Genomic DNA, 27,668 nt, shown 5'->3' on the forward strand with positions numbered 1-27,668 from the left:
TGACAAGGTTTTCATGCTTAAACCTACATTTTATTGTACCATTATCCCTGAACAAATTGAGGCACAATATTTCATTAGACTGGACAGATACATACTGAACATACAAGAGAATATCAAAGGCCATTCAATAGTTTTAGCAAAGAGGATCAATATTAGGTTTTGTAAGTTTGTGTAAAAGAATACTTTCTATATCATGGCTATATCTTGTATATTAAGATCGCTTTTTGTTTTGTTTTCTGTTTTGAGACACAGCCTTGCTCTGTCACCCAGGCTGGAGTTCAGTGGCACCATCTTGGCTCACTGCAGCCTCTGCCACCTGGGTTCAAGCGATTCTCCTGCTTCAGTCTCCCAAGTAGCTGGGATTACAGGTGCCCACCACCACATCCAGCTAATTTTTACATTTTTAGTGGAGATGAAGTTTTAACATGTTGGCCAGGCTGGTCTCGAACTCCTGACCTCGGGTTCAAGCGATTCTCCTGCCTCAGCCTCCCAAGTAGCTGGGATTACAGGCACCCACCACCATATCCAGCTAATTTTTATATTTTTAGTGGAGACGAGGTTTCACCATGTTGGCCAGGCTGGTATCGAACTCGTGACCTCAGGTGATCTGCCCGCCTTGGCCTCCCAAAGTGCTGGGATTACAGGCATGAGCCACTGTACCCAGCCTTAGGTTCCTTTTTAGAACACCTAAAATGAATTTATTTTAAAGGGAAGTATCTTAAAGGTATTATTTTTTATAAGGACTTTAATATTTAGAGTCATAATATTTAGAAAAGAAGAGGTTCATACTCATATTTACAAAATACATCTCAGAAATTGATTCTGAAATAGTTCTAACAATAGTTCTATGAAGTCATGTCTATGAAGTCATATATTACTTATTATAAAAGATGGCATGCAATTTAGTGACAGTAAAATATCTGGGATTGAAATTCCACCCAAACACTCCCCCATTTTCTGCCATTAGAGATGTTCATTTGTCACAGAGAAGCTAAAGGTTTATAGGACTTTTATATGAGAAAAAACTGAATATTTCATGTAAATATTAATCATAACTAACTGGACTGGCTATATTAGTATCAGACAAAGTAGACTTCAGAATAAGTAATGTTATCAGGGATAAAAAGGGACATTACATGATGATAAAAACAGTCACTTCATCAAGACAAGGTAGCAACCCTAAATATATGTCAACTCATTATAGAGCTTCCAAATAAATAAAGCAAAAATTGATAAAAATGAAAGAAGAATTAAGCAAATGCAGTTATTATTGGAGAGTTCAACACTCATCTCAGTCATTGACAGAGCAGACAGAAAATCAGTAGGCATATAGATTTGAATGGCAGTAACTTGACCAAACTGACCTAAGGTGTCTGTGTAGTAGGTTCCACTCGACGTCAAAATACGTGTACTTTTCAAATGCACAGGGAGCGTGCACCAAGATAGATGTGTAGTGCTTCTCCAACTGTGGTCGGGTATTTAAACCTAAATGTTCAATACTCATATGAAAAGTATTTGTTCACTGGACAATAGCATCTGATGATGAATATCCTTGGATTCCAGTTGTTTCTACCAATCTCGACCTTTACTCCTTTGTTTCCAAGTGGTCTTACAAGTAAAGCAAATCTCAGACATGCTTTGTTGATCCAACAGATATCTAATAGCAAGCAGGCAGTAAGACAGCCATATAGCCTCTTGACCACTCGCAGTCCTCAGATGCCCTGACAAGCACATCAGACAAAAGGTTCACTCCAAGGCAGATGCAACGATATTTTGTTGATAGGATCAGAAAACTTCCTGAGGTTCAATAGTCATCCAGTGAGGGTGGGATCACAGGACTGAAGGAACCCTGACCCCAAGGGGCTACTTGGATGTGGGTCTTAAACAGATTCTTATACCTCCTTTCTTCAAGGGTAGTAGAGCCCATAAAACCTCTCTTTCCCACCACATGTCTAGAAGTTTGCTAATTTCATGAATGAAATCGTTTTTCCTTCATTCCTTGTGCTAATTCACAATGCCTGTGGTTTATATTTAGACATCAATATTTGAAGTCTTGCTGAGTCCATCTCTCAAGTGTAGATTGCCAATTGAGGCAGTTCAAATGCTAATCAGTCACCTATAAGGTGTAGGTTAAAGTTAATTCACATTGACACATATGCCACACTCTATACTAATTATCAATACATTCCATCAGATGAATCAGCACTATGTAAATCAGTATGCTAAAATATATTAAAATAATTTAAATCAATTTACTAAAAAAAATCTCTTAACAGAATTGGGCATGCATTGGGATTGGGAAAGGCTCAGAGCAGCCAAACAAATTTATGATAGAAAAGGAAATCAGAAATCATGAGATTTTCAGCAAACCAACATTGGGCTAAAAAACTTTGTTTTCACATTTTTTTTTTTTTTTGTTACCATTTCTTAATGACTATTCTCTAACTACCACTCTAGCTTTTCTAATAACAAAGAGCAAATTGGCTGTCTGTATGGAATAGAACTTACCTTTTTGCTGTCTTTTTTTTTTTTTTTTTTTTTTGAGACAGAATCTCTCTCTGTCGTCCAGACTGGAGTGCAGTCGTGCAATCTCGCCTCACTGCAACCTCTGCCTCCCGGGTTCAAGCAATTCTCCTGCCTCAGACTCCCAAGCAGCTGGGATTACAGGCTCACACCACCACACCCGGCTAATTTTTGTATTTTTAGTAGAGACAGGGTTTCGCTGTGTTGGCCAGGCTGGTCTCAAACTCTTGACCACAGGTGATCTACCAGCCTTGGCCTCCCAAAGTGCTAGGATTACAGGCATGAGCCACTGCACCCAGCCTAGAGCTCACCTTTTTTAAAACATCTATTAAAATGCCATGCTTGATAAAGGTAATAATAATTTTTAAATCAACATTTGTTTGACAGTAGAATTTCAATTATCTTAATTTTAGGAGTGTAGGAAAAATATTCTCATTGCATCATGTATAGAAAACATCCTATTAACATAGGACATATTGTTAGATGCAGTAGGGTTCTATCAATTTTTTTTATTTAAATCATGGACAGTTACATCATTAAATTGTATTCATTGGGTTGAGGTGTTGAAGAACTCGTCACCTCCCACATCCCAATTTTAACACCTGCTCTTTGCTCTTCATTTTGTATAAGCCAAGTTTGGCTCATCATTCAACTTCCACAGCGACTTATCTATTTCTAATGCTTGGCAAATTTTCCAAGGATTTCCTCTAGTGGTGCAGTAAAATATGCTGTCACAGGCCTAATTTTTCTTTGAAGGTTTCTATTTTATCTTAAAAATCCGTATGAATTTTGTGTGTAAATATACAATGTCTTCTTCGTCAGAACCACCCGGTTGGCTGCCGTCCGAGCTGCACCTCCTGGTCACCACCACCGCCACGCCCAGAGGTCGGCTTCTCGGGGACGTGGCTCCCAACTTTGAGGCCAATACCACCGCCGGCCACGTCCATTTCCACAACTTTCTAGGAAACTCATGGGGCATTCTCTCCTCCCACCCTCAGGACTTTACCCCAGTGTGCTCCACAGAGCTCAGCAGAGCTGCAAAACTGGCATCAGAATTTGCCAAGAGGAATGTTAAGTTGATTGCCCTTTTTTTTTTCTTTTTTTCCTTTTTTTGAGACGGAGTCTCTCTCTGTCACCCAGGCTGGAGTGCAGTGGCAAGATCTTGGCTCACTGCAATCTTGGCTCACTGCAATCTCTGCCTACCGGGTTCAAGCCATTCTCCTGCCTCAGCCTCCTGAGTAGCTGGGACTACAGGTGCGCACCACCACGCCTGGCTAATTTTTGTATCTTTGGTAGAGACGGGGTTTCACCATGTTGGTCAGGCTGGTCTTGAACTCCTGACCTTGTGATCCGTCTGCCTCAGCCTCCCAAAGTGCTGGGATTATAGGCGTGAGCTACTGCACCCAGCCAATTGCCCTTTCAATAGACAGTGTTGATGACCATCTTGCCAGGAGCAAGGATATCAATGCTTACAATGGTGAAGAGCCCACAGAAAAGTTACCTTTTCCCATCATCCATGATAAGAATCGGGATCTTACCATCCTGTTGGGCATGCTGGATCCAGCAGAGAAGGATGAAAAGGACATGCCTGCGGCTGCTCGTGTGGTGTTTGTTATTGGTCCTGATAAGAAGCTGAAGCTGTCTATCATCTACCCAGCTACCACTGGCAGGACCTTTGATGAGATTCTTCCCGTAGTCACCTCTCTGTAGCTGACAGCAGAAAAGAGGGTTGCCACCCCAGTTGATTCAAAGGATGGGGATAGTGTCATGGTCCTTCCAACCATCCCCGAAGAGGAAGCCAAAAAAGCTTTTTGTGAAAGGAGTCTTCACCAAAGAGCTCCCATCTGGTAAGAAATACCTCCACTACACACCCCAGCCTTAAGTCTCTTGGAGAAGTTGGTGCTGTGAGCCAGAGGACAGCTGCCAATCATGCCTTCCTGCAGCAATTCCATAAAAACATGCTGGTGTCAACACACCAAGGCTTTTAGGTTGCTATACTAGTGGCTTATTAAATGAAAACTGGCACTAAAAGTTTCTTGGGATTCTTTACACTCTGCCTTCACCAGCATTCAATTCTGTTCACACATCAGCACTCTCTACTGGTTCTCTTTGAAATATGTTCTGTATTTAAAACCCAAATCTTGCTGGATCTCTGCAGGGCTTGTGACCAATGAGGTCATATTTGTTGGTGGTTGAGAAAGGTTGCTTCCCTCCATCAGAGAATGACTATCAATTTTTCCCTCCATGGAAGAATGACTATCAATGTTTTTAACTGTCCTATCATAACCTCTCTTCAGTCACCCATTTTGAAGAGTGGCAGAACTTGAGGTTCAACTCTTCTGTAAATATCCAAGTATAAAACCCAGGAACTTAGAGTAACCCAGGTGTTACTTAATATTCTGTGTTTGGGTCATAGCTGGGGGAAAAAAACCTTTTTAATTCTGTACCTTTCTAGTAGATAACCGAAGTGAAGAGCAAGCAAAGAGACCTTTCAATATTTTGCTATTAAAAAAAAAAAAAATGTGGCCGGGTGCGGTGGCTCACGCCTGTAATCCCAGCACTTTGGGAGGCCAAGGGGGGTGGATCATGAGGTCAGGAGATAGAGACCGTCCTGGTTAACACGGTGCAATCCCATCTCTACTGAAACTACAAAAAAATTAGCCGGGCGTGGTGGCGGGCGCCTGTAGTCCCAGCTACTCAGGAGGCTGAGGCAGGAGAATGGCGTGACCCGGGAGGCAGGGCTTGCAGTGAGCCAAGATCGTGCCACTCACTCCAGCCTGACCAACAGAGCAAGAATTGTGATAAGTTTCTATCAAAATGGAGAAACTACAGAAAAGGCCTCCCTTGGCTTCCAAGGAGGTGTAGCAGGTGTGAGCAATCCTGGTGCATGTGCTTTCGCACAGGGTTTGCCTTTATGAGTCTGCTTTCTGATAATGTGTACATGAAAGAGGACACCATGTGAAGGGGAACTCTTCCGGCAGCGGGGAAAATGTTTTATTATAGAACTCTTCTTGCAGTGGGTTTTGCTATTTTCTGGATTTTACTTTTTAGGGAACAACAAACAAAATCCTTTGTTAAAACTGAAAAAAATACACAATGTATCAATGTCTATTTTGATATAAATGTTAATATTTAAAACTGATTGCCTAAATCACTTCCAGTTTCTGTATGTGTACCCAAACTAATTTGGAATCAGGAACTTAGAGGATACTTCTAAAAGAGACATTTAGAGGTCATTGTGAAGGATGAGGAATGTTCCATGAACTTGCTGTTTTTTACTGGTAGCCTTGAGGGGTCATATCATTCTGTTTCTCAATGCTTATCTCAGTAAGAAGCAGAGGAATTTTGTAAACAAACATTTGCTCCATCAATACAAGCAGGATCAATTCTATACGGAACAACCCAGTGCATGCAAGGATCTGTGGAGTTTCCTTTATTCCTAAAAAGCCGGTCTGCAGGCATTGTCTCCCAGGTTTAGACCTGGAAAATTTAGAAAACTATGAAGTCTCCCACTACAAAAATAAATAACTATTTAATGCAATCTGTTGCTGTTTTGTGGTAAATTGCCTTCTTGGAAGCAAAGCAAGAAACACCTGGATGAGGGTCTACAAAAGCCACAAAAGACAACGTAACATTAGTTGTCCTTGGGAAGCAAACTAGATGACTTGAGGTCAAGGTAAGAGATGTCCTTTTACCACTGACCTTGTTTCATTTTACTGTTTGTGCCATTTACATGTATTATCCCTTTTAGAAAACAGATTCATGATAATTTTAAAATAAATTATTTTAATGACTTCAGAAAAGAACAACAAATAACATTTTTGTCTCATTTATCATCATTTAAGCCTTGAGGTTTTCACCCAGTCAGCTCTGATGGAGCTCAAAGTCCAGCTAAACAAAGCTTCTATGCCGGACACTGCTTCACAATGGAGCGTCCACACAATCAGTCCTTGCAGCAGAAACGAGAGAAGGTATACAAGTGGAAAGGCTGGGCTCAAGGGACCCACAGCATTGAACAAGCTCCCTTTCGTGAGACAGAGAGGGAACAGAATATATACGTATTTACTCACATATGCAGAAACAGTCCTTTGAAATTATGGATGCCTAAGACCTACAGTGACTGACATTAAATTCACGGAACTGGATTGCATTTAGTGAGGGGAAACCAAGCATAATTCGCTCTTCAACTTACTTATAGTCATTGAAGGATTATCTGAATTAGCAAAAGGAGCATCCAGTACTAAATTAAACAATCTAAATTAAATCTGTTAATGCCTACCACAATGCACACATATTTGAGATATAGGTTAGGCCGTGACACTCCAACTTCTAGGTAGAGGGTTTGCAGTATTCTTTTCTTCCCTTGTAGAAATGGAGGAGGAGATATTATAGGCCATTTGTCAGAGTCAGTTCTAGAGCCTTCAAACAGAAACCCAAAGTATACGTGACCCTTCAATAGTAGAAGAAAAGGAGGACAGTATTCTGTCTCTCCCAACACACACGCGCGCGCGCACACACACACTCCTCTAAGGGAGCAGGAACTTTCAAACTGTGGCCATTTTTATCCCCTGACGTAGGCCTCTTCATGTGATCAGTTGTTTTGCGGGGTGGAGGGTTGTATTCATACACTTGCTCAGATTAGCTCTATGCAACAGAGCTGTGTTGATCTTACACATCCAGACACCTGCCAGCTCTGTTGACTAACCCATGTGGCTGTAGGTGTTACGGATTTGTAAATTAAGCAATCCTAAGACAAGGGTGCTAATAAGATGTAGCTGAACTTGAGCTGCCTTCCTGTGTTGGTAGTGAGAAAGCACTGTAGCCTAGACTCAGGTTCACAGTGTTTACACTCACGCGTCTACAACAGTTCTCGATTTTTATGAATCACCTGGATTTTGTTAAGATGCAGATTCTGATTCAGCAGGTCGAGGGCAAGGTCTGCATTTCCGACAAGGTGACGCTGACACAGCTGGGTCATGACCCACACTTTTAGCAGGACTGTGCCCCTCAGACGGTGTCTGGCTGCAGAGTCTTTCATACATTTTGAAATTTCAAGCATGAGATTTTGAAAATTTGAATACATGTAACTATACTACTTATATAAAAAATAACAAAAGTTAGAAAACAAGTGAAATCATTTTTGTTGAAACCCCAGTATTCTGTAATACAGCCGAGTGAAAAATGGGTAAGATGAGCAGTAACAGACCCTCTATAGGAATCTTGCCTTTGAGTTGGAAGCTTTTCATCATGCTCACCAGGAAAATTTCCTCTCCTGAACCTCGGCTACACCGCTCTTCACAGACCAGATTGAAGCTTCACTGAGAATGGCTTCAGGGATTTCCTGAACACAATAATCATTTTTTTCTCTTTTAGATGTTTTGCTTCCAGAAGGCACAAAAGGACAAAATGAACCTCGGAGCAGTGCCCATGTGATGATTTCGCAGGAGTATTAAGATGGGTTCCCCCGGTTCATTATACTTAGCAAACTAGGGCAGGAACAGAAAACCAAATAGCACATATTCTCACTTATAAGTGGGAGCTAAATGATGAGAACACATGGACACGAAGAGAGGAACACACACACACACTGGAGACTCCTTGAGGGTGGAGAGTGGGAGGAGGAAAAGGATCGGGAAAAATGACTAACAGGTACTCAGCTTAGTCCCTGGGTGATGAAATAATCTATACAGCAAACCCCTCTGACATAAGTTTACTGATATAACAAATCCGCACATGTACCCTAAATCTAAAATAAAAGTTTTAAAAATTAGAAAAAGAAAAATAGCCAGGCATGGTGGCATGCACCTGTCATCCCAGCTACTCGGGAGGCTGAGGTGGGAGGCTCTCTTGAGCCCAGGAGGTCAAGGTTGCAGTGAGCCATGATTGTGCCACTGCAATCCAGCCTGGGTGAGAGTGAGAAATTACCTCTTAAAAAAGACGAGAAGGTGGGCGCCCTCGTGGGGTGTATTAGAAAAAGTGCTCCCTCTGGATGGATGAGGCCCCTGGATAGATGGTGCTGAAACAGGTCAGGGTCACTGGTCTCATTGTCTAAGGTGTTCTCCAAGCTCATCGTCTCACAACCAAAAGAATTCAGGAGCGTGGACACAAAGAATAAGGTTGGAGCAAAAGTTTAATGAGCAAAAAAAGCAAGCTGTCTACCGTGCACAGGGGAGCATGAGTGGGTTGCCATTTTTACAGCTGAGTCCAAAAGCTTTTAGAAGAAACTCCTCTCATCTATGTAGCTGTCTGAGTAACTTCTCTTTATGAAAAGCTGTCTGCAAACCCTACCCCTTGTCTATGTAGCTGTGGGTATGACTCTGGGTAAGCTCAAAGCGCCGCTTCTCTTGTTTGTAAAACTGTGGGTTTTGTTTTAGGGAAGCCCCCTCCTCTCTGTGCAAGTTCCCATGGAGCCCACCGTGTACCTGTCTGAAAAGAAGGGGAAACTTTTCCCTGGGATCTGGTTAATCACACGAAGAACAAAAGGCTTCTGTGCCGGACCTTGCGTGCTAGTCTGTGCAGGTGCAGCCTGAGTTTTCCCCAGGATGCTCTATTTTTGCCTGTAGCGATGATTTTTCAGGCAGGCTGCTTCTCCAAGGACCAGTCTTAGCTGTCTACCTAACTGATGTTTCCTTTTCTTCTCCCTCAGTGCTTCACATGAAGGAAAAGATGCCCTTCCTCACAAGTGTACCTGGCCCACAGCTTGAAGAGCAGAGCTTGGGTTGGATTTGTGAAGGGCACAGTTTGACCATCACCAGGGCAGCCCATCGAAAACTCTCCCAGTTGGCTCACACCAACAAGGAAATCTTGTAGAAGATGTTCAGTAAATTAGAGGCAAGTGTTCACAGGAAGCAGTCTTCTTATTTGCGTTTCTAATCCCTCTGGTGGCAAGAGATCCTGAGTGCTGGGATTGGGATTCCGGAAGGCGGAGGGGCTGATAGTGGTGCAACGTGGGGCTCCATTTTCCCTCACTGCCTTGAACGTCTGCCCCCTGGTGTCTGGTCTTTATACCTGATATGGCGTTTGCATTGTGTTATGGCTGAGTTATATCCCCTCACCCAAATTTACATGCAGAAGTCTTAATCCGCTGGGTATGCTGGCTCACGCCTGGCACTTTGGGAGGCCAAGGCAGGAGGACTGCTCTCAAGGCCAGCAGTTTGAGACTAGTGAGACGTCATCTCTACCAAAAAAATAAAAATAAATAAAATATTCGCTGAGTGTGGTGGCACATGCCAGTGGGAGTGTCACTTGAGTACAGAAGTTCGAAGTTGCAGTGACCCAAGTTTGCACCATGCACTCTGGCCCGGGCAACAGAGATCCTGGCCCCCCCCAAAAAAAAGAGAGAGAAAAAGAAAGAAAGAAAGAGAGAGAGAGAGAGAGAAAGAGAGAAAGAACTCTAATCCCCAATAACTCAGAATGTGTCTGCATTTGGCAATAAGATCTTTAAAGAAGTAATTAAGTTAAAATTAGCTCATTAGGGTGGTCCCTCATCCAATCTGACTGGCATCCTTATACGAAGAGGAAACAGGGACACAGACACACACAGAAGGAGGACGGAGTGGAGACACACGGAGAACTCGGCCATCTACAGGCCAAGGAGAGAGGCTGGAGAAGGAGCCAACCCTACTGACACCCTGACCTCAGTCTTCCAGCTCCAGCATTGTGAGGAGACGCTATTGTGTGATTTGAGCCTCTCAGTCTGTGGTAATTTGTTATGGCAGCCCGGGGGGACTGAAACACCTCGTCCACTAGACCTTGATAATTTATAGAAAAACTCAGAGGTAAACGCTTGTGAGATTATAGGGAAAGGACGCACCATGATTAGACCCACAAAAGGTCCTCTCCAGTCCCCGACTTCCCCTCCTCCACACAAGTCCACCCACGTTGGCAGCAGTGGGCTTGAGTGGAAAGTCAGCAGCAGCAATGGAGCCTGGAAGCTGGCCCATCTGTGTCTGGCGAACTGTTAAAACAGAAGGAACACTGGGAGAAGGCTTTTCCCATTTCTCCAACTACAGCTTCAGAAAATCTCTGATATGCAGAGAGTGATTATTTCTCTTGCTCTTTCTGGGAGGTTTGAAGGAAAAGATACCACTCCTCATGCATTTTTCATTCTACAGCCATTTAAGTCCATTGCTGCCAAGAAAATGAGGGACCTAGTAAATGACTTCTAATTAAAAATATAGGAAAGCTTCAGGTGACTTCATAAAGATGTCATGGCAATATAGTGCATTAGTAAATCACCATAACTCCCCGGATCTAGGTAAATAAGCACAGGCCTATTTATTCTTGAATTTTTTTTTCAGGATATGAGTCCCCTGTCCAAATCCAAAGGCCTACTTCAACACAATTTCAGTTCTTTTATTCTTTCCCAAATAACATCAGTAAAACAATTTATGTTCTTTCTCACCAAGAAGAAAACCAAACCCTTCTGATACTATTTCAACAACTCTTATTCCTCCACTCACAGCCTCCCCTCAGGTGAAGTTTTTTCTCCCTTTCTCCAAGCCTTTGCCTTCCTTCTGCCTCCTTTGTGGCTAAAATTAATGTACTGCCTAGAACCAGACCTGTCACCTTCTGACTCACATCTTCCCATAAAGGTACTGAAAAGCCTTAAGAAGACTCATGAAGCATCATTAGACACTGAATTAAAACTGTAAATATAAAAAAACTGTGGCCAGCTCACACCTGTAATCCCAGCTCTTTGGAAAGCCAAGGCGAGTGGATCACTAGAGGTCGGGAGTTCGAATCAGCCTGGCCAACATGGTGAAACCCCATCTCCACTAAAAATGCGAAAATTAGTCAGGCGTGGTGGTGCACTCCCGTAATGTCAGCTACTCAGGAGGCTGAGGCAAGAGAATCGCTTGAACCCAGGAGTCAGAGGTTGCACTGAGCCGAGATCACGCCACTGCACTCCAGCCTGGGTGACAGAGATTACATCTTTTAAAAAAAAAAAAAAAAAAAAAAAAAAGGGGTTTCACTATCACTATAATCAACTCAGAGAATAGCTTTGTTGTCCTCCATTCTCTATGGAATGCCAAACACTTGTGCTATCTTAGACTCACAGGGCTTGAAACCGGCCCAATTGCCTTGTAGAACTGATGTTTGTGGTTTCTTTTGAATCCACATGGAAATTGACCTTCCCAGTGTTAAAATTTGAGACAGTTACATTTGTCTTTCCTGAGTTCCTTTTTCAGGAAACCAACCATCAGCCTTCCTAGATAGTATCAAGGAGCTGAAACTCATCAGATCACTGCCTCTGGACAGTGAGATGCCAGACCCCTCGCCCATCATGACTACCTAAACGGCCACCTGCTTCCTGTTGACCTACTCTTTCTACTTATCCTTTCCTAATTCCTGTTTTCCCACACAGTGTTACATTCCTTCCCTGCTATATAACCTCTAGTTTTGGTTGCTCAGGGAGATGGATTTGAGGCTGATCTCCCATCTCCTCTGCTGCAGCACCCGATTAAACTTCTTCCTTGGCATACTCATTGTCTCAGTCATTGGCTTTCTGAACAGCGAGCAGCAGGACCTAGACCGAAGCCCTGGCGTTTTGATAAGATTCAATGTCTCTGCAACCAAGTTGCTTATTTTCACCATGCAGTAAACATAAGTACCATAGGCCGGGTGCGGTGGCTCACACCTATAATGCCAGCACTTTGGGAGCCGAGGCGGGAGGATCACGAGGTCAGGAGATCGAGACCATCCTGGCTAACACGGTGAAGCCCCATCTCTACTAAAAACACAAAAAATCAGCCAGGCGTGGTGGCAGGTGCCTGTAGTCCCAGCTACTTGGGTGGCTGAGGCAGGAGAACGGCATGAACCCGGGAGGTGGAGGTTGCAGTGAGCCAAGATCGTGCCACTGTACTCCAGCCTGGGCAACAGAGCAAGACTCCATCTCAAAAAATACATACATACATACATACATACCATATAAGCCTTGTTTAGATAACTTGTTTCCTTTAACTCACACTTCAGATACCCCCCAATCTCAGCTTCAGCCTTTGCCCCATACCACTCTCGTTACCCACTCTTACTAACAGCCGTTCATTTCCTCTTTATTGGATCCAGCTTCTCTACCCATAGACATGGTTTCTACCCCACAACTCCTGAAACTTAAATGTGCATATGAATTACTTGGGTATTTTATTAATATTTGTATTTACTTCACCAATTCTGGAGTGAAGTCTGAAATTCTGCATTCCTGCCAAGCTCCCAGGTAACGTCAGTGTTACTGATCTGAAACTGTACATTGGTTTAAAATATTCTATTGTAACCCTTTGTAGGGTTTTCAGCCTCCAAACACAGGCTCTGGGAGTTAAATTGTACTAGTAACTTATATATCACTTCTGCCAAATAGCCAAATCAATCCACCAATGAATATTTGTTGAATACCTACTCCAAAGTCCCCTGTAAAATATATTCTTCTTAGTTTGGTAGTTAGTTCTGAAAGCATTTACCCTTTCAAGTGTGTGTTTGTTTTTGCAACAAAGTCTCACTCTATTGCCCAGACTGGACTGTAGTGGAATGAGCTCAGCTCACTGCAACCTCTGCCTCCTTGGTTCAAGATGTTCTCTTGCAGCCTCAGTCCCCTAAGTATCTGGGATTACAGGTGTGTGCCACCACGCCTGGCTAATTTTTGTATTTTTAGTAGAGATGAGGTTTCACATGTTGGCCATGGCTGGTCTCGAACTCCTGACCTCAGATGATCTACCCGCTTCTGCCTCCCGAAGATTACAGGTTTGAGCCACTGCATCCAGCCAACATTTCAAGTTCTAAAAGCTCTAATCCTTTCATAGGCAGTCAGTATTCTTCCCCTTTCTCCTTATCTCATCACCAAGGTTTTTTTGTTTTCTCACAACAGAGTTCCAATCTGTCACCCAAGCTGGAGTGCAGTGGCACAATCTTGGCTCACTGCAGCCTCCACCTCTCAGACTGAAGCAATTCTCCCACCTCAGCCTCCCAAGGAGCTGGGAATACAGGCACTGACCACCACACCCAGCCAACTTTTGTATTTTTAGTAGAGACGGGGTTTCACCATGTTGGCCAGACTCATCTCAAACTCCTGGCCTCAAATGTTCTGCCCCCTTCAGCCGAAAGTGCTGGGACTGCAGGTGTCAGCCACTGCCCTGGCCTACCACATTTTAATATAACATTTATAATTCGATTATCTGAAGATGGGGTTCAGGGCCAAAGAACCTTTGCAGTGTTCTCAAGCTACGTTCATTCATTCATTAAATGTTTGTTATTAACACACTACATACTTGGCACTGTTTTTGTACAGTTTACTGATAAACACACAAGACAAGACAAGGTCCCTGTGTCTCTGGAATTGGTGGGTTGTGTCACTGAGTTCAGGAATGAAACCAGGCACCCTCATGGTGAGTGTTACAGTTCTTAAACATGGCATGGCCGGGGTTTCCTCCCTCAGACGTTCAGATGTGTCTGGAGCTTTTTCCTTCGGTTGGGTTCGTGGTCTCGCTGTCAGGAGTGAAGCCGCAAACCTTCGTGGTGAATATTACAGCTTTCAAAAGCAGTGCGTCTTCAGTGGTTTATTCTTCCCAGTCGGTTAGTGGTCTCGCTGGCTGCAGGAGTGAAAGTGGGCTCATGGTTTGGCTGGCTTCAGGAGTGAGGCTGCAGACTTTCACGGTGAGTGTGACAACTCATACAAACACCGCAAACTCAAAAGGTGAGCAGCAACAAGATTTATTACAAAGAGCAAGTGAACAACACTTCCTCACAGCGCAGGCCGATCAGAACTGTTTCCTGCTGGCTGGCTCAGGCAGTCTGCTTTTAGTCCCTTATCTGGCCCCACCCACATCCTGCTGATTGGTCCCTTTTACAGAGAGCTGACTGGTCCGTTTTGACAGAGTGCTGATTGGTGTGTTTACAATCCTTGAGGTAGACACAGAGTCACTGAGTGCTAGTTAGCTAGATACAGAATTAGCTAGATACAGAGTACCAATTGGTGTATTCACAAACCTTGAGCTAGACACAGAGTGCTGATTGGTGGATTTGCAAACCCTGAGCTAGACACAGAGTGCTGATTGGTGCATTTACAATCCTCTCGCTAGATATAAATGTTCTCCAAGTCCCCATCCGGTTCACGAACCCAGTTGGCTTCACCCAGTGGATCCTGCACGGGGGCTGCAGGCGGAGCTGCCCGCCAGTCCACAGCCGCGCCTGCTTTCCTCCGCCAGCCGTTGGGCTGTTGATGGGCCCGGGCGCCACGGAGCAGGGGGCGGCGCCCGTCGGGGAGGCTCAGGTCGCGCGGGAGCCCACGGCAGGGGGAGGAGCTCAGACACTGGGGGTTGCAGGTGCCGAGCCCTGCCCAGTGGGGAGACAGCTAAGGCCGGGGAGAATTTGAGTGCAGCGCTGGCGGGCCCGGCACTGCTGGGGGACCCGGTGCAACCTCTGCAGCTGCCGGCCCGGGTGCTAAGCCCCTCACTGCCCTGGGCCGGTGGCGCCGGCCGGCCGCTCCGTATGTGGGGCCCGCCCAGCCCGCGCCCGCCGGAACTCACACTGGCCCGCGAGCGCAGCTGGGGTTCCCGCCCGCGCCTCTCCCTGCGCACCTCCGCGCAAGCAGAGGGATGAGGCTCAGGCCTCAGCCAGCCCAGAGAAGGGCTCCCACGGTGCCGTGGCGGGCTGAAGGGCTCCTCAAGCGCCACCAGAGTGGACGCCCAGGCCGAGGAGGCGCTGAGAGTGAGGGCAGCTAGCACGTTGTCACCTCTCACCTGCAGCTACAAATCTCAGACCCCAGAAGGGTAGGAAATGAACAATAAAAACTTAAAAAATAAATAATTTCAGAGAGTCAGAAGTAAATGGCAAAAATAAAACAGCATAATTAAATAGACTGGGACTCAGAGTCACTACTTTGGATTGGGTAACTGGGCAAAGCCTCGCTGGAGTGATCTTATCAGAGCTGAGATGTAAATGACAAGAAGGTGCCAGCCACAGAAAGGTCTGAAAGAAGAGGTTCTAATGATCTAATTGTCATGATTTGCTCTGTAGACTGCTTTCTCGAGAGTTGTAGTTGTGTGTTCCGTGTTCCCTGGGTCTCACTGAGCGTGTCTGAAAGGCCACTTTGCAAATACAGTGGTGCACAATTACCTCCTGTTTTGTCATCATTTTTAACTCTTTCCAAAAAAAGATTGATGGAGACTGCCTGCATGAGCATTGGCTTATCTGGGATACACGGCAGAGTCAGCATAGATTTCCATGATCCGGGAGAAAATTGTCCGTAGAACATTAAAACTCATCATTCGTTCCTGGAAAGGAGGGAATATTTTCTTTGATAAGCACTTATTGAGCACTTGTAACATGAGAATAAATGTTTATATAAACAGATGAAATGTGAGTATGTAGAGATGAATATGACATGGATTTTGTTGTCAAGGAGCTTACAAATAAAAGTAAAATGGAAAAAGGGAAACTAGAAGTACAAGGTAATGAAAATAATCACTTTGAAGGAAGGGTGGCTGATCTCGGCCAAGAGAATCTAAATGTTCCCATGAGCAGTTTGTATTTGAACTAAGGCTTGAAATAGGAAACATGAGGAGCCATATCCATAGACAGTATGAAAGGGACACATTTAGGGAGGAGGTGGAGGAAAGAAGAGGCTCAAGGATTCTGCCCCCACACAACCTGGTTAATTAATGGCCTTGAAGGTGATGATTCACAAGAAATGCAGATTTCAAGCATGTCAAAGGATGCACAGATCCAGCAAGATGAACAACAAAACCTGACCTTTAGATTGAACACTGTGGAGGCGATGTGGTGACTGTGAACACAGCTGCTTAAGTGAAGGGGAGAAAGAAAAGGTTTATTACAGTGGATTCAAGAGAAAAGCAAATGCAAGGAGAATTGAAAATTGGCACCACAGCTCAGGGCTTCTCAAACTTTAATGTCACTGTGAATCCTGGAGATCCTGCTGGAGTGCAGTTTCTGATTTATAGGTCCTGGGTAGAAACTGAGAGCCTGAATTTCTACCACAATGGCAGGTGACATTGATATCGTTGATGGATCACAATTAGAGTAGCAAAGGAAGAGAATATTTCAGGAGTGTTAGAAGGAGCAATGAAAGGGACTGGGTGAGCAAAGTAACTTAGAGGAGGACGTGGGGTCAAGAATATTATTATTTGTTTTGTTTTGTTTATTTATTTATTTGAGACGGAGTCTCTCTGTGGCCCAGGCTGGAGCAGTGGCGCGATCTCGGCTCACTGCAACCTCCACCTCCCGGGTTCCTGCCATTCTCCTGCCTCAGCCTCCAGAGTAGCTGGGACCACAGGCGCCGCCACCTCGCCCAGCTAATTTTTTGTATATTTAGTAGAGACGGGGTTTCATCGTGTTGGCCAGGATGGTCTCGATCTGCTGACCTGTTGATCCTCCCGCCCTGGCCTCCCAAGGTGCTGGGACTACAGGCGTGAGCCACCGCGCCCGGCAAGGATATTATTTTTAAGATTCGTGCTCTCGCAGCCTTGTATGCCCATAGGGGTGATTCAGCGTTGAGAGGGGGGAAGTCAAAATGGGGAGGGGGAGAACTGAACATCGTCCTGAGTAGCGTGGAGAACGGGGCCCGCAGTTATCCGCGAAGGGGCGGCCCTGAAGGGAAGCCCAGCCAGTGCATGCGTGTTACCCGGGGCAGCACAAAGCTCCTGCGCATGGAGGCAGGTGAGCTGGACAGTGCACAGGGGTCGTCTTCTGTTTTTATTCTCAATGCAGTAGGGCACTTAGATGCAGGGCTGGGAAGAAGAAGGAACAGTATGAAATACTCATGAGGAAGTAAATTGACTAGGGCAGTGGTCCTCAACCCCATGAGGCCCATGACCCTTTTGTTTTTGTTTTTGTCTTTTGGGACGGAGTTTCGCTGTTATTGCCCAGGCTGGAGTGCAATGATGTGATCTCGGCTCACCGCAACCTCCGTCTCCCGGGTTCAAGCGATTCTCCTGCCTCAGCCTCCCGAGTAGCTGGGATTATCGGCATGCACCACCACACCCATGTAATTTTGTATTTTTAGTAGAGACGGGGTTTCTCCATGGTGACCAGGCTGGTCTCAAACTCCCGACCTCAGGTGATCTGCCTGCCTCAGCCTCCCAAAGTGCTGGGATTACAGGCGTGAGCCACCGCACCCGGCCCATGACCCTTTTTATAACACATCCTTTTAACGCCCTTGCTACTATTGTGAAAATAAAACAATAGTTGATTTAACCTACCTACACACACATTTTTGAATCAACATAATTCCTTCACCGTAATGTAAAGAAAGAAAAGAAAAATCGTTCAGGCGTGAGTATACTGTTGTGTTAGGAAGCCGAAAGCATCTCCCCAAGCACCGTGAGTGCCTCTAGAGGGCAGAGAGAATCTCTGAGGCTTGGCGAGAATCTTTCTTCGCGGTGACTAAGGGTCCACCTGCAGTTACTGGTTGTGATTTCATGGGTCTTGAGACTTTTAGTTGTACATGTTGTTCAGCTGCTTGGATGCAAGCTCAGAGGTGGCAGAGTTGCATTTAATCAGGCTGGCAGCTTTACTGGGGAGTAAATGGACTGGAAATGGTGCAAGGAAGTTTAAGGTCCAGGTCTACAATCTCTGTGTGCAATTCCAAAATCCAAAAGAGCTTTGAAAATACAAGTTGGTTGTTGGTGGTTATCCAAAACTCATTTGGCAGTGAAATTCAGCCTGAATAGACACAAAGCTATTTAGAGCCTTTACTGCTCCCACTTGTTTGAGAATCATCTTCAGTTTCACTAAGATAATCGGTTATCTTTCTACATTTTTTTAAATCTGAATTTGGAAACATTTGTGCCCTTAGAGCTTGGGATAAAGGATTATAAACTGTACATGTAAGGGAATTAATAAAATGATGGGCCATGTAATCCAAAGCAGGTCAGATAGGAAATAAAGACTTGAGCAGTTAAGACACAGTGAAAAAAATCGAGCCACTGGATTCCGGGTCCCTGTATGGCAGATTGTGGGATGGGAAGTACTGGAAGTGAGACAGGAAGCCTGGGAGACACAGAGCTGGATGCTCTTAAGTGAGAATCTGAATGGGGTACTGTTACAGATAATGGCGAGTGCAGACCCTGTAGCGGCTGAGGCGAGGACGTCAAGAACAATCTATCGGGGGTGGCGGCTCACGCCTGTAATCCCAGCACTTTGGGAGGCCGAGGTGGGTGGATCACCTGAGGTCAAGGAGTTTGAGACCAGCCTGGTCAACATGGTAAAACCCCATCTGTACTAAAAATATAAAAATTAGCTGGGCATTGTGGTGCACATCTGTAATCCCAGCTACTCGGGAGGCTGAGGCAGGAGAATCGCTTGAACCCGGGAGGCAGAGGTTGCAGTGAGCCAAGATCATGCCACTGCACTCCAGCCTGGGCAACAGAGACTCCACCTCAAAAAGCAAAAAAAAAAAAAAAAAAGAAAAAGAAAAGAAAAGAAAAAACCAGAACAATCTATCAGAAGGTGGTTCCATGTGGATGTGAGATTAGCACTGGGCACTTACATGTGACCGCCTCAAAAAGGAGTGGTGGCCAGTGTCGTCTGAGGGCTTCGGCTGCCGATGAGCTGCCTTGTGACAGTTGTAGGAAGCAGAAAGGTCTAGTGTGAACAGTGGGAACAACACTTACCGTGGAGGTGACACACATAAAGAGAAAGCAAACTCCACCCGACTGTGTTTCAGGGGAAGCTACGTCCTCGGCTCGGTTAGGACTAAAAGCTGAAGAATTTAAGGATGCAAAATATTTTGCTGATAACTGCCAAGGGGATCAGAAGACACAGAGGAAGAATTTGGGGATTCTGCAGGGTTTTGAGCCTGGGTCACCCCAGGAAATGTACAGAACCATGTGAGGATGAGACTCCAGTGTGGGAGGATGACCTGGGGGTGTCTCACCACTTTCAGTGATTGTGATAAAATGGAAGAATTGGCTCAATCCTAATGATACATAACAGCAGAACTTTTGCAAAAAGGGCTAGGCCTACTCATAAGATTGAATAGTTCAGAGGTCACTTAACTTTTTCAGTAAAGGGCCAGATAATAAGTATTTTAGATTTTGTACCACAATTCCTCAGCTCTGCCATTGTCGCAAAAAATCAGATATGAGATAAAGAGTGGCGTGAACCCAGGAGGCGGAGCTTGCAGTGAGCCGAGATTGCACCATTGTACTCCAGCCTGGGCGACAGAGCGAGACTGCCTCAAAAAAAAAAAAAAAAAAAAGCAGATATGACCACGCGCGGTGGCTCACGCCTATAATCCCAACACTTTGACAGGCCAAGGCGGGTGGATCACAAGGTCAGGAATTCAAGACCAGCCTGGCCAACGTGGTGAAACCCCGTGTCTACTAAAAAATACAAAAAAATTAGCCAGGCGTGGTGGCGGGCACCTGTAATCCCAGCTACGCAGGAGGCTGAGGCAGGAGAATAGCTTGAACCCAGGAGGCGAAGGTTGCAGTAAGATGAGTTTGTGCCACTGCATTCCATCCTGGGTGACAGAGCAAGACTCCATCTAGAAGTAAACAAAAAAAAAGCAGATGTATCTCATAGATAAAGGCATGGGCATGGCTCTGTTCAATAACATCTTATTTGTGGTTACTGAACTTTTAATTTTATATAATTTTTAAGGTTATGAAATATTATTTTTCTTTTGATTATTTCTTCAAACATTTAAAAATGTAAAAACTTTTCATAGCTCATGGCAGGCCAAGTTTGGAACATCTGCCATAGATTGAAGACCTCTGGCATAGTTTAATATTTAGTGGGTAAAGCGGAAAAAGAGATTGGAACCAGATTAGTGTGGTTGTCAAAAAAAGCTAGTGTTTGGATGGGGGATGTGGGTAGGCATGCTTTAGAATCCATTAAAAATCGTTAAGGGAGGCAAAAGATATGATCTCAATGTTTTAGGAAAATAGGTGGTTGCAGTAAAAATGATGGATTGGAAAGATAAGAAATCAGATGCAGTCAGTTTAGAGACCTTGGCACTTCTATAGGGGGACACATAAATGCCTGGAGACTCCTTTGCTTGAGAAAGCATAAGTCATTCAATGTTATTAGAAATAATTAAAGTGGTAATATTGAAAAGATATTAAATATACAATTTTACTTTCTCTCTGAACACACTGTAAGTCGGAAAAACATATTAACAAAAACAACAATCTAATATCCTGAAATAGACCTGTGAAAAGGCTTGCAGGTAAAAGAAACACAAGGAAGACACAGAGACAGGAAGGAATAGAATATTTAGGCACATTAAAGGGATTTAACCCACAGGATTAGGACTCACACAGTAAGAATATGATGCTGGCAAAGAAAAGGGGCTTCACACGGGAGAAGAGTTCACAAAAAGGACTCAGGAGTGTGGTCCGAGATGGAACCAGAGCTGAAATTATTTTCTCTTGGAATTTGAGAATTCTTTTCTATGACAATTTCAAAAATCACTTTCCCTTCTTGAAATGCATGATTGATCTTTCTGGGTGAAACCGTAGGGGCTGGGGGAAGGAGAATTCCCCTCCTAGGGTTATACCCGGGAAGGCACAGGGGAGACCCACTGCAAGTCCTAAAGAGCTCCTGGATTGGGCCCACAAGACATACTTTTAGCATCCTTCCATGGCAGTGGTTTCTTGACTCTTGTTTTTTTTTTTCTTGACTCTTACTTAAGGAAAGAACAAAGGTACACCCAGAACCCCGTTGGATACTACTCCTCGGTCGCATTCATTAGAGAAAGAACTCTCGGCAGTGGTGAAGCTTTATCAGTACCCTGCAGAAAATCCGCTGAAACCGAGGTCCCTCCCTGTTAGTTCGCGATAGGCATAGTCCTCTGAGCCTGTTTGCCCCTCTCTTGCATTCTGATTTACTGCTCGCTGCTCACTTAACTCCTCCTTTGTCCTTTGCTGTTCACAGACTGCACTTGTAAACTGGGTAATTCGAGTCTGATCCTGGGCTGCCCTCTCTTCTACCTATACTCATCCCCAACACTGGGGCTACTAAGACCATCTATAATGAAAAGGGCCACAAAGAAAATAAGCCAAGGGGATATGGTAGAGATTGACTGAGTCAACTCAGGCACATCAGCCCCGATGTCACGCTTAAGCTGAGATCAGAATGCTTGGAATAATCTGGGGCATAGAATTTCAGACAGAAGAGAGGCAAATGCAAAAACCCTGTTACCAGTTAGAAAGATGGATGTAGCTGGAGAAAATTCTGACATAGTTCATTACTGCTGCACTGCATCACCTTCCTGGGGATGCGACAGCACGGCATACCTGAAGAGCTCAGAGGCTGCACTAGTTTTTAATATCAACTACATCACCTAAATCAACCTGTTCTAAAGCATATTTGGTGGATTCTTTTAGCTAAGAAAAAAAAAGATAAAATATTTAAGTTCCAAATCAAATACTGTTTGAGTCCCTGATGCTCACATATTTACTCATATTGATCCATTTCTAATTACACACATAAACACATTCTTCAAACCTTTTCACTACCCACTAATTGGTTCCAACTCATAAGGAAAATCATAGATTGAAATCCTAAAATTTAAAAAAAAAACTATACATAACTGTGTCCCACAACTACTTATTTTATACTTTTTTCTTTGCCCAAATAAGGTGGCACCTGTATTATTTACATGCTGATATCATTTGTTCTCACCATTTCAAACATAATATAAAACAAGAACCAATTGTTCTACCATTTCCCTATTTAGACTGTATATAGACCTTGTAAAATCTGGAGGATCCAGTGTGACTCAACAGTATTTTCCTGGACAGATGTGCATTTTAAAGTATTGGTTTAAAATCCACATTATGGATATAAAAGACATCTAAAGGCTGATGATATGATATAAAACACATTCCTAAAAGCCAAGGTAATTCCACGTAAGAAGCGATAACATTAAAGTTTCCAAAAGAAAGGCTTTCTTACAGGTAGTGATTATTGATTTGAGTCTTGTAAAAGGTATAAACTTGGAATGGGGAAGTGGTAGATTTTATAGAAAGGGTGGTATGGCGAGGATATCCCAAGGCATACATTATACTTTCTAGGCTAGAACTGGAATGAGATTGTGGAGTTTGTATCTGTGCATTAACCGTGTCCTAAATGCAAAATGGCATCCTGGATCAAATCCTAGAACAAATACAAAGTACATTAGTGGAAAAGCATGGTGAAGACCAAATAAAGTCTGGAGCTTGGTCGATAGGATTGCACCATTGTTGATTCTGTATTTTGATAAATGTACATTGGTCATGTAGGATGTTAACATTAGTGGAAGCTGGGTGAAGTATATATGGAAACTCTCTGTACTATCTTTGCAACTCCTCTATAAATCCAAAAGTATGTCAAAATAAGAAGTTAAAAAAAGACCACACCATCTGAGGTTGACTCAAAAGATTCTGAGGGAAAATTTGAGTGATGATCTAAAACAAGACAGAGCAAGCCCAGAAAATTTACTCCAGATAAGCCCAATTTTAGTAGGTTTGTCAGTACAAAGGCAAGGGATGTTTGGGGAAAGGGAGGCTATGGGAAGAGTTGTCTTAGTTGGTTCAGGCTGCTATAACAAAATACTTTAATTTGAGTAATTTTTATTTATTTATTTATTTATTTATTTATTTATTTATTTATTTTTGAGATGAAGTTTCTCTCTTGTCACCCAGGCTGGAGTGCAATGGCACAATCTCGGCTCACCGCAACCTCCGCTTCCTGAGTTCAAGCGATTCTTCTGCCTCAGCCTCCTGAGTAGCTCAGACTCCTGAGTAGCTGAGACTACAGGCACGCACCACCAAGCCCGGCTAATTTTTTGTATTTTCAGTAGAGACAGGGTTTCTCCATGTTGGCCAGGCTGGTCTCAAACTCCTGACCTCAGGTGATCCACCTGCCTTGGCATCCCAAAGTGCTAGGATTACAGGCAGGAGCCACAGCCTCTAGCCAAGTAGTTTTTAAACAACAGAAATGTATGGCTCATAATTCTGGAGGCTGAGAAGTCCAAGATCAAGGTGCCAGCAGATTTGGTGTCTGGCGAGGGCCCACTCCTCATAGATGGTGACTTCTGTGTGTCCTCACAAGGTGGAGGGGAAAAGGGCTCCCCCATGCCTCCTTTATAAGGACACCAATTCCATTCACCAGGGCAGAGCCCTCATGACCTCACTGCTTACCAAAGGCCACACCTCTTGATACCATCACATTGAGGCAGGTTTCAATGCATGACTTTTGGAGGGACACAAACAGGTAAACCATAGCAAGAGTCCATTCTTAAAAAGAAGAAAAAATCTGGCCGGGCACGGTGGCTCACACCTGTAAGCCCAACACTTTGGGAGGCCAAGGAGGGGGTATCACCTGAGGTCAGAAGTTCGAGACCAGCCTGACCAACATGGAGAAACCCCGTCTCTACTAAAAATACAAAATTAGCTAGGTGTGGTAGTGCATGCCTGTAATCCCAGCTACTCAGGAGACTGAGGCAGGAGAATCAATTGAACCTGGGAGGCAGAGGTTGCCGTGAGCCGAGATGGCGCCATTGCACGCCAGCCTGGGCAACAAGAGCGAAACTCCGTCTCAAAAAAAAAAAAAAAGAAGGAAAAATCTTATGAAACTGCCAAACATAGCATTAACAAATCACTGTCAAACTCTGAAGAGAATCTGGGGTCTAAAAAGCAACCTTTAGGCCCTATACTTAGACCCACTGCTAAATGCTCACAGATGATGAAATAAGACAATATTTATAAGGTTATAGTTTTCATCTAAACGGCACAAAATTTTTGAAAATATACAACAGTATGATGACGTCTCATTCTTCTCAATGTGAAGTACCAAAAAGCTTCCATTTAGATTTTAGATTCCACTTAGATTGTTTTTTGAAAAGCAGAGTTAAATACGCCTTTTAAAAATCATACTCTACTAAGATATCAAATTCCAAGTAGAAATATACATTACTGACTGGCAGGTTATTATTTTTTTCCACAGAAATTCTAAAAATATGTTTAACAAGCTCTTTAGGCCAGGCATGGTGGCTCATGCCTGTAATCCCAGCACTTTGGGAGGCTGAGGCAGTTGGACCACAAGGTCAGGAGACCGAGACCATCCTGACTAACACAGTGAAACCCCGTCTCTACTAAAAATACAAAAAACTAGCCGGGTGTGGTGACGGGTGCCTGTAGTCCCAGCTACTCGGGAGGCTGAGGCAGGAGAATCGCTTGAACCCAGGAGGCGGGGAGGCGGAGGTCGTAGTGAGCTGAGATTGTGCCACTGCACTCCAGCCCCGCAACAGAGCGAGACTCCGTCAAAAAAAAAAAAAAAAAAACACATAAACTCTTTAAACAATTGACTGAACTTGGCAAATTAGCTTTACCTTTACATTTCGTATCAGGATAGCAAGATTTGGGTTCTAAACTCTGCTCTATAAACTAATACCTAGAGGGCTTTGAATAAGGCACTTGTCACTACTGACTTCCCATTTCATCCATAAAGTGGATAATAACAATTCCTAAGGTGCTATCAAGATCAAACAAGTACATAAAAAGGCATTACAAATGACAGCCAATAATAATGGGAGAGATTTTTTAAATGAAAAATACAACTACAGAGTTTGCAAAATACCCTAAAATGTAAAATATTATATTAGACCACAGTGACGCATCTCAAAGGAGGAAGAACAGTTGGGTTCTTTTTGCTGTTGTTTTTGTTTCGTTTTTTTGTTCGTTTTTGGAGACGGAGTCTCGCTCTGTCGCCCAGGCTGGAGTGCAGTGGCGCGATCTCAGCTCACTGCAAGCTCCGCCCCCCGGGTTCCCGCCATTCTCCTGCCTCAGCCTCTGAGTAGCTGGGACCACAGGCACCCACCACCACGCCCGGCTTTTTTTTTTTTTTTTTTTTTTTTTTGTATTTTAGTAGAGATGGGGTTTCACCATGTTGCCCAGGCTGGTCTCCAACTCCTAAGCTTAGGCAATGCGCTGGCCTCGGCCTCCCAAAGTGCTAGGATTACAGGAGTGAGCCACTATGCCCAGCCGACACTTGGGTTCTAATCTGAGTTTAGACACTTATTCCTGAATAAAGTTTCTTTGTGCCTCAGGGTTATTTTAAAGTGCAAATGAAATTATAATAATAGTAATAATGACCATTTTAGAAATTTGATTTCAAGATAAAATGAGACTGTGCATGTATTCAATTAATATTAGCTAAATCAAATAGAAATAAACTGAAGCTCTAATAATGAAATAATGTTTTACAAGTTTAGGGTTAATAAGCATTTATAGATAAGGCATGTTTTCTTACAATATTCCGTTCCCAGGGCTCCTGGACTGAAGACTGAAGTTCTTCCCATGGTCTACAGGGTCCCAGAATCTGGGCCTGCATGGCCTCTCCACACTGGCCTCTACTCGTCTCTCAGGTCCTTCCATAACTATTCCCTCTCCTGTCGGGGAGCCTCTGCCCTCCACGCTGAGTCCTGCTGATCAGGGAAACCTTCCCTAACTTCCGGGCTCTCCAACGTGGCTCCCATAGCACCCCACACCTCTCCTTCATCGTGCTAATAACAGCTGCATTGTGACATTTACCAGCGGGATTATTTGGCTGGTATCCTCTGACTCTGTCTTTTTTTATAATGTGGATATTTTGTTCACCATAAATTTTTGCATTGATTTTGATTCTTTTACATGCCAGGTTAAAATATTACTAACACTGAATACCCAGGGTTTGTTTTTATTTTTTTTCCGCACCCCTCAAATTTGCTGCAGACCAATGAGTTACTCACCTCAATCTAGTTCTTACTCTGCTGTTCTGACCTGGCCATTCCGCATTCAAACCCCAGGAGGCCAGGAATACTTATCCACTGGGGCCTAGAACCTTCGTCTGTCTAGTGGAAAAACTCAAATCTGTATAGAGTGAATTAATGCATATTAACAGTTTTTGCATTTTAAAGGTTTTAAGGAAAATACTGATTTGTAACACAGATAAAATGGCCGAAATACAAGTTTTTTAAGTGACCAGGATGGTACTGGCAGAAGAATCACTACGACTAAAATTCCAGCAATTGACAACATTTTTTTCTACGCACACCCTCTTTGTGGTCAATTTCAAAAGACAGCCCACTTCTGTTTCACAGTTTAATTGGTTCTCAAGCTCATTTAGGATAAATTAAATTTCCTTAGAGCTGAGTTCATATCACAACAGATGAGTTCATTCGTTTTGGTTTACTTCTTAGGCCCACGGAAAGGAAAGCTAAATGATAATGGCAGCAAAAATAATCTATGGAAGAGGTGGAATGTGAAATGTAAAATTAGATTTTCTAAACATGCTGTCTCTAATTCCCAAACAGAGCCACACCCAAGCGACCAAATGGAATCAGTGGTAGGGGAGGGGATTATAAATCAATCTAGTTTATGGCATGCCCTGTGTGAATGGTTAAGGGAGTGATAAAGGGTGGTTTCTGATAACCCAAAGAAAGGATCCTCTGCTTGCACTAAGTGTGTGTATTTCCATCTAGTGAGGAAAAGGGCTTTCAAAGACGTCGCCACTTAAAGGCTTACAAAGAAGGTTCTGTTCAAGATTCTTCGGTTCATTTAAGTATTTCTTATTGAAACACAAATGTTAACATTTTTATCTCTAAGAGGAAAAAAAAAAGGTTGGTGGAAACCTGATCTGAGAATTTGCCCCTGTGGTTTCTAAAGAGACCACAGCAAGGCGCCATAGAGACAGGAGGCGGGAAGTTGAGGGCAGTCGTTCTGACTGGTGAATGGGCCTTCTGACCCTTGTCTCTAAATAATATATTCTAAGGTAAGGAACTAAGGAAGCTTTATTGAAATCGGATTTCAAATGGAGGGGTCCTGCTATGCCTACTAGAAGAGATCAGGGAAAAATAAATATTTCCTTAATTGAAAATTATATTTTATTGGCCATGCGCAGTGGCTCACGCCTGTAATCCCAGCACTTTGGGAGGCCGAGACGGCTGGATCACCTGAGGTCGGAGTTTGAGACCAGCCTGATCAACATGGAGAAACCCCGTCTCCACTAAAAATACAAAATTAGCCGGGCGTGGTGGTGCATGCCTGTAATCCCAGCTACTCGGGAGGCTGAGGCAGGAGAATCACTTGAACCCAGGAGGCAGAGTTTGCGGTGAGCTGAGACCGTGCCATTGCACTCCAGCGTGGGCGACAGAGAAAGATTCCGTCTCA

General features: G+C 43.9%; 1 pseudogene; it reads left to right on the top strand.

Moving 5' to 3' along the window:
• The first annotated feature begins 3,329 nt into the window (after window positions 1-3,329).
• Window positions 3,330-4,405, top strand: LOC103236650 (peroxiredoxin-6 pseudogene; annotated as a pseudogene).
• Window positions 4,406-27,668: the final 23,263 nt, after the last annotated feature.

This window comes from Chlorocebus sabaeus, chromosome 7 (genome assembly GCF_047675955.1).
Source record: "Chlorocebus sabaeus isolate Y175 chromosome 7, mChlSab1.0.hap1, whole genome shotgun sequence".
NCBI lineage: Eukaryota > Metazoa > Chordata > Mammalia > Primates > Cercopithecidae > Chlorocebus > Chlorocebus sabaeus.